This window comes from Pseudorca crassidens, chromosome 7, assembly GCF_039906515.1.
Source record: "Pseudorca crassidens isolate mPseCra1 chromosome 7, mPseCra1.hap1, whole genome shotgun sequence".
NCBI classification, from domain to species: Eukaryota; Metazoa; Chordata; class Mammalia; order Artiodactyla; family Delphinidae; genus Pseudorca; species Pseudorca crassidens.
Genome location: NC_090302.1, coordinates 24,593,922 through 24,602,274, shown reverse-complemented (window position 1 = coordinate 24,602,274; position 8,353 = coordinate 24,593,922). Strand labels below are relative to the sequence as shown.

The window sequence follows — 8,353 nt, the reverse complement described above, 5'->3', positions numbered from 1 at the left end:
TATATTGAAGTACTTATAAGAGATCCTAAGCTACAATAATTTTATATTTAAAAAACTCTTCCATGGTCCCTTATGTTACTTGGAAACAAATTCTGAAAATGGAGGAGAGCTGGGTCCCCACAGCCTCCTCCTGACTCCTTTCAGGCCTACCCTCCCCCGATCCCAGGAACACATCCCCGGTTCTCACACTAGAAGACTTGCCAGGAAGTCGGGGGGGGGGGGGGGGGAGCCCATGGGGTCTCTCCTTGGCAACCATGGTTGCCATTAAGACTTCACTCTGACACATGCAGGTACCAGGGCCAGATCCAGGGCTCTCCAGGCCTCTGTTCTGACCAACAGACAAGAATGTCTGTCTCTGTTAATTTGACCTAACCTCTGTTTAATTACTAACCTAGTGGTTTCTGCTCTCCGCTTAGCTGCTTGTCAAGTATATGGCACTTTTGATAATTTAAGGGTTAGAATGTAGTCTATTTTTGTAAATGAAAATCAGCCTGGAGCCAGAGTTTCCCTTTTATTCAGCAAGACAAAACAGACAGCACATGAAAGGCAGGCACACTATAATTTTGTCTTTTCTGATACATTAAAAGCAGGCCTTTGCACACTGGCTGCTTGCTGTCATCTGGAAGCCTCTACTGGGCCTGTAAATATGAAGTCTAGTGCTTTCAGATGATTAGGTTTTTTTTTTTTCTTTCTGTGTCCAGCTTGGTTGGAAAAATTACACAGCAAGGTCAGGAGACCACAATGAGAGGCAGCCTGGGGGTGCCCAGAGAGCCTGGGGACTAGCAGCTGGAGCCTAGGTTTCAGGACTGGCTCCACAGCCTCTGGGCTCAATAACTTGAATGCTTATCTAAGATAATTTTAGGTGGATTGATGAATTCTATAACACTTGTTCATTCAAACCGACATCTATTTGGCATATCACAGATATCAGGGACAGGAGTTACACAAGTGAGAAGATATGATCCCTTTCCCCAGGGAGCACTCAGTCCAATGAATAGATAAGTTAGGAAAAGAGACAATCTCAGTCTTGTTATAATCAAGGTGTACGGAAAGCAACCTGGGAGCCTGGGGATAAAAGGGAGTCAGTCTACCTGAAGGATGAGTAGGTATTTACCAGGATTCAGGATGTGGGCTCAGGACAGAGAGGATAGCCCATGCAAAGGCCTGAGATAGCCTGTGCTGAACAGAAAAAGGAAAATTGGGCTTCCCTGGTGGCGCAGTAGTTAAGAATCCTCCTCCCAATGCAGGGGACATGGGTTTGAGCCCTGGTCCAGGAAGATCCCACATGCCGTGGACAACAAAGCCCATGCGCCACAACTACTGAGCCTGCGCTCTAGACCCCGTGAGCCACAACTACTGAAGCCCGCGCCTAGAGCCCATGCTCCGCAACAAGAGAAGCCACTGCAGTGAGAAGCCCACACACCAGAACGAAGAGCAGCCTCTGCTTGACGCAACTAGAGAAAGCCCACACGTAGCAACGAAGACCCAACGCAGCCAAAAATAAATAAATTAATTAAATAAATTTATAAAAAAGAAAAAGGAACGTTCACTGTAGGCTATGTGTGAGGGGGGGAGCAAAGCTGAGGAGGGTGTGGAGGCAGGGGGGATAAGAGGAAAAGCGAAGAAAGTGAGGTTTGACCCATTAGATTACAGACCAGTGGTGAGGTTACAAAAAACCTTGAGGTCATGTGGTAAAATGGGCATGATAGAAGTAATAGTTAACAATTATTGGGCACTTATTACCATGTTCTGGGTACTTTCCACTTAAATCTACAGCATTCAGAGATGCTAAGTTACTTGCCCAAGATGATTCAGCTGAGAAGAGGTGAAGATGGGAATTTAAAGGCAATCTGCAGACTCCAGAGCCTAACCCTTAACCATCACGCTACCTTGCCAGAAGTTCTCAACTATTAAATGAGCTAATGGATATGAAAGTACATTGTAGACTGTAAAGTGCTGCCTAAATGTAGCACTGGTGTTTATTTATTTTTTTATTAATTAATTTATTTATTTTTGGCTGCGTTGGGTCTTCTTTGCTGCACACAGGCTTTCTCTAGCTGCGGCGAGCAGGGGCTACTTTTCATTGCGGTGTGCGGGCTTCTCATTGCGGTGGCTTCTCTTGTCGCGGAGCATGGGCTCTCAGTGCACAGGCTTCAGTCGTTGTGGCACATGGGCTCAGTAGTTGTGGCTCACAGCTCTAGAGCGCAGGCTCAGTAGTTGTGGCACACGGGCTTAGTTGCTCCGCGGCATGTGGGATCTTCCCGGACCAGGGCTCGAACCCGTGTCCCCTGCACTGGCAGGTGGATTCTTAACCACTGAGCCACCAGGGAAGTCCCTACACTGGTGTTTATTAGTTTTGTTACAAGGATCCCCAAAATAGGAGGTCTTTCTTCATTGATTTTTTTTTTTTTTTTTTTTTTGCGGTATGCGGGCCTCTCACTGTTGTGGCCTATCCCATTGCGGAGCACAGGCTCAGCGGCCATGGCTCACGGGCCCAGCCACTCTGTGGCATGTGGGATCTTCCCGGACCAAGGCACAAACCCGTGTCCCCTGCATCGGCAGGCGGACTCTCAACCACTGTGCCACCAGGGAAGCCCTCTTCATTGATATTTGACAGGGTAACCCTGAGCATTTTCTCCCAGGCTCAGAATAGCAAGCAAGAAAGGCTGTGAGAGACAGAGATCACTCCGGATGAAAGGAAAGGACATCTGGGCTTTCATGAGTCACACTGGGGGGATGGAAGAATGATAAAAATCAAATGAAGCAGCCCTTCTGAAAGCTTAGCCTTTGCTGGCACCTACTGGTGCCCATGTCAGATGTGCCAGCTTCATGGAGAATTATCCCCTGGAGGATAAATGCCCCAGGGCAGTTGTACATGTGAAGGGGATGGTGTGGGGAGGAGGGGAAGAGTTGCAGCTGGTCTAAAAGGCTGGGAGACCTGAGACGCTGCTGTGCATCTGTGGAAAAAAAACTTCAGCCTGGAATTCACTAATCATAACCATTACTTAGCACCACCTATGGGCATGTACTGCACTACACTAAGGGTCTCACACACCTTCTCCGAAAACAGCAGAAGCCCCAACCCCACCAGCTCAGCAAAATGTAATTCTCTTTGTTTCAGAGATGCAGATAGCTCTAGGAGATTACCTGATTGGACCAGGGTCACATAACTAACTAGTAACTAGCAATCCTAATTTAGGATCAAAGTTGAATTTAATTAATACTCTTTTTTACAGCACCAGGATGCTTCCAGAAGACATACATTCAGGGCTTCCCTGGTGGCCAGTGGTTGAGAGTCCCCCTGCCGATGCAGGGGACACAGGTTTGTGCCCCGGTCTGGGAAGATCCCACATGCCGCACGCAGAGCAGCTGGGCCCGTGAGCCATGGCCGCTGGGCTTGCGCGTCCGGAGCCTGTGCTCCGCAACGGGAAAGGCCACAACAGTGAGAGGCCCACGTACCGAAAAAAAAAAAAAAAAAAAGACATACATTCAAAGCTTAATTCTCCCAGTTATTATGTCTGTGATCCTGGCCCTCTCAATTCACTGCTGGGAGTTTTGTGTTGACTGATTAAAGAGTTGATTTTCCTGCCTCATTCCAGAAAAGGTTTACATCTTAAATCCTTATCTGCAATATGGGGAGAAACCCCCTCCCAGTGTGTTTGTAGAGATTCTGAAAAAGGGATTAGGTCTGGAACACAAATAACAATGTAACTACCTTTAAAACCTGAAGACCTGCTACCTCATAAAATGTATCTTTGAACTTCATGGCTCCAAATAGAAATGAGAATTCTAAGTTGCCCCCTGAAATGTTTCCAAACTTATCGATATGGAAACCACTGTCCTAGGTCACTTATCAGTTAACATTCACATCCTGAAAAATTCTCTTCACCCTGTGTGTCCAAACAAAGATCCAGAATACTCATTGTCTAGAGCTCAGTTGAAATTTAAAGGAAACAAAGATACTAGATAGATCCAACCATGTGAAATTACCAAAGGGGTTCGACATAATTAATGCAGGTCTTCAAAAAGACAGTACCATTATCACTGCAGAATGATCGGGCAAGCCCATCCTGGGCCAAATGTCAGCAGGCAGGCATAAGAATCACCTGGGTGACTGCTTAATATGCAGATTCTGGACCCACCCACAGATCCAGTACTGGAGCTGGAGCGGGGAAGTTCAGGAATCTGGCTTTTTCAAAGGCATCCCAAGTATCCCAAGACAGAAAGACTGCTCTAGGGGACTTCCCCTCAAGCATTTCCAAACCTGAAGAATATTCTGTCCCCAATAACTCTAAAGACAGAATCTCAAGATGCTGCACTTCTCAAAGGGCATCCTTAGTCAGCTTAAGGGCAGGTCAGTTTGAGGACCTCTACTGTAAAAGTAGGCAAGCACCTGGTGACAGTTTGAAATCCATCCTCCACAACTTTCCAGCTGTGAGAAGTCTTTTGAGTGCCCATCTTTTTTGTTTTAATGACCCACCCCTCCTTTTGTGGTTTTCTTTATTTTATTTTGTTTTGTTGCCTGAAATTAATGATTATTGCAAGGGAATCTAGATCCCTTTTTAATAGCTGCATTTGGGTAATGTACCCCTCGCTCTACCCTCCAGGACAGAATTACTGCGGCTCCACTAGTTGGTTTAGTGACTATTTATGCCCATCTTCCACATCGCAAACCCAAACCAAAGCCTCATTATTTCTACCATGTTTGTTTTGCTGCAGAATAGTAACATTTACATGGACATGGGTTTTTTCTCTATCTTATAATTTGGATTGTTTAGTTTTCCTTTTTGGACTTCTTTGATGCTGCTGAAGAAAGAAGTCCACAAAAATCTGGAGAAAGGAAGAGAGTGGGCTGCAGGGGGCAGAGTAGGTGGAAGTGTTGTTTGCTTCTCTGTCTCCTCGGCCGCCCCCCACCATTCCCCCCCAGCTGGACTAAGCTATCACCTTCCTATTTCTGCTTTTCTGCCTCTTACAGCCGGGCTGAAATATGTCAGCAGTATCGCTGACTTACTATGAAACCTTGAGAGGGTCTCTTTCCCTCTCCAGGCCTTGCTTCTCATGTGAACAGTGAAGGTATACAACCAAACAATCTCTAAATTTAGTAACTTTCGTAAGCCCACTGGACTGTCGCTCATTCCTCTGTGACAGCCATGTGACTTGGGGCAACTTATTTAACCCATCTGATAGACCACCAAAATGAGTCACACCCTTCTCTTTTCTAACTCTGATGAATAAAAAAAGTTGCTTCCTTATACCCAAGGCATGAAAATAGTAACCAATCCATGTTCCCTCAGAAGTCCCTGAGTTCCAAAGACAAGACCATTACTGTACTAAATTCTCCAAAAGGTTTCCAAGGCTTTAAATCCTCTATGACATCCCCGACACACCCACCACCCCCACTAGCCCCAGTGCAACCTTAAAACCTTCTAGGGTTAATTTCTGCCTCTCCTCTCCCCTTTATGTCTTGCTGGAGGGTTCTATGAGAAATGTCATTCCACTTCTAGGTATGTACTCTAGAAAAGCATTTTCAAATGTCCACAATAAGGCATACAGAAGGATATTCACTGGGGCCTTATTTACCATAATGAATAATCAGAAAAAAATGTCCATCAACTAAAAAAATAATAATAATAAAACTCTGAGAAATCCATTTAATAGAATACTGTGCAGCACTTCAAAAGAATGAGGCAGATCCAAAAATACTAATATGGGTAGACTGACAAGACATATTGTTGAGTAAAAGAAGCATGCTACAGAACGGTATGCATAGTATATCTCTAATGCAAAAAAGTAAACTGTACATATTCTAAGTATATATATATATATATATATATACACACACATATACATACACACACACACACACACACACACACATACATATATAAATACACAGCAGAGGTCTGGGAGGATGTGTAACAAACTGGTGACGTTGTTTACCTCCAAGGAAGGGATGGTCAAGGGGACTTTATGTGAAATATTTTAATATTTTTACTCAAAGGATATAATCATAAATTACTTAAGAAATTTAAATTATTTTGAAATAATACAGCCCCTAAGTATATGACAATAGCACAAAAAATGGGGGGAAAGAAAAGTTCTTACTCTATACATGAACTGGTATAATATAATTTGAAGATGACTATTCAAAAATGTGATAAAGATGAAAATTAAATAACATAAAGAAATTTTTATTAGAAAAAAGAGGTTTAACAAATAAGACAAGAGTGAAGAGAAAACAGAATCATAAAAAAATAATCCACAAGCAGGTTAGCAAAAAGAAGGGAAAGGAAGAAAGAACAGATGGAACAAATAGAAAATGACTAGCCAGATGGTAGATTTAAATGTAACCATATCAATAGTAAAAATGTAAGTAATCTACACACCCCAATTAGAAGGCAGAGACTGTCAGATTGGATAAAAAAGCAAGACAACACATTATGCTGTCTACAGGAAACTCACCTTCAATATAAAGACATAAATAAGTAAAAGGTTAAAATGATGCAAAAAGACAGACCATGCAAACACTAATCAGAGAGCTGAGTGCCCTTAATGAATACTAGACAAAGCAGACTTCAGAACAGGAACATTACCAGAGATAAAGAGAGTCATTACATAATGATAAAGGGGACAATTCAACAACAACAAGATATAAGAATCCTAAATGTATATACACCTAAGATTGGAGTTTCAAAACGGCATGAAGCAAAAATTGCTAGAACTCAGAAAAGAAACAGACAATTCCATGATTATAGTCAGAAACATCAACGACCCTCTTAGACCCTCTTAGAAGCTGAAAGAAATTAGTAAGGACATAGAAGACCTGAACAACACTATAAACCAACTTGACCTAATTGATATTTATTGAGTATTCTAGTCAACAAACAGCAGAATACGCATTCTTTTCAAGTACAGTTGACCACTGAAAAACACGGGTTTGAACTGCACAGATCCACTCATGCGGATTTTTTTTCAATAGTAAATACTAGAGTACTGCACAATCCCTGGTTGGTTGAATCCATGGATGTGGAACCTTGGATACAGAAGAACCATGGATACGAAGAGTTGGCTATAAGTTAGTCATATGTAAATATGAAATAGTCACCAAGAATATACTGGGTCATAAGTCAAATCTCGACAAAGTTTAAAAAACTGAAACTGTACAAAGTATGTTCTCAATACTTTGAATTAATGCTTTGAATTCACAATATAATTAAATTAGAAATCAAAAATAGAAAGATATTTGGAAAATTTCCCACACTTCTAAATCACTCAAAGTCAAATGATAAATTATAAAAACTTGAAATCAAAATGAAAACACATGAAAAGTTGTGGAATATAGATAAATCAGTGTTTACAGGGAAATTCAAAGCATTCAAAATATACAGTGTTAGTACCCCAGTAAACATGGTAAATATTCCTAAGACCCACTAGACTTTCTAAAGAAGTGTGACTAGCACAACCCCACAAAATGACACAGTACAAGAAGGGCAAGGATTCAGGCCTGTCCCGGGAAAGCAGTGTTACCACAGGAAGTAGAGTGGCTATGGTGAGCAAGCTAGGCAGATTTTCCAGCAAAGGCTAAAACTACAAAGAAAACTGTGCTAAGGCTTGAACGCTTAAGCCCTATTATACATCTAAAAGAATGCCAGCTATTAATAGATGCATGCATTATGAACTGGGAAGAGACAACAAGAGAAAAGGCCAAATCATCCTGTTCTGGGCTTCACCTTTGGTTTTATTACAAAGGAAATAAAATCTTGAGGCTATGTTAACTTCAAAAAAAAAAAGTTTATATTAAGAAGAGTAGAATAGTTTCAAATCAATGCTCTAAGGAGAATTCACCTTAAGAAACTAGAAAAACAAAGGCAATATAAAGTCAGAGCAAACAGAAGGACATAAAAATATGAGCAGAAATCTACGAAATAAAACCAGAAAAACAAAGAAGAAAATCAATGAAACCAAAAGCTGTTTCTTTGGAAAAAAAAAAAGACAACTGATAAACCTCTACTCAGACTGATCAAGAAAGTGAAGGCACAAATTACCAACATCAAGAATGAAAGAGGGGAAATCACCAGATCTACTAACATTAGAAGAATAAGAAAATATTATGAACTATGCTAATAAATTCACCAACTTGGATGAAATGGACAAATTCCCTGAAAAAAAAAACACAGCCCTGACCTACTGTACTAGACTGTGAGAACTCTAGTGTTTATCTGCCTAAGGAACTCGGGGTAGAGAAATCAAAATGAGTAAGGAGAAAAAAGAACCCTCCTACATTGTTGTCAGGAATGTAAATTGGTGCAGGCACTATGGAAAACAGTATGGAGGTTCCTTAAAAAACTAAAAA

General features: G+C 41.7%; 1 pseudogene; it reads left to right on the top strand.

Annotated features, from left to right (window-relative positions):
* Nucleotides 1-7,407: 7,407 nt before the first annotated feature.
* Nucleotides 7,408-7,756, top strand: LOC137228325 (large ribosomal subunit protein eL42-like; annotated as a pseudogene).
* Nucleotides 7,757-8,353: the final 597 nt, after the last annotated feature.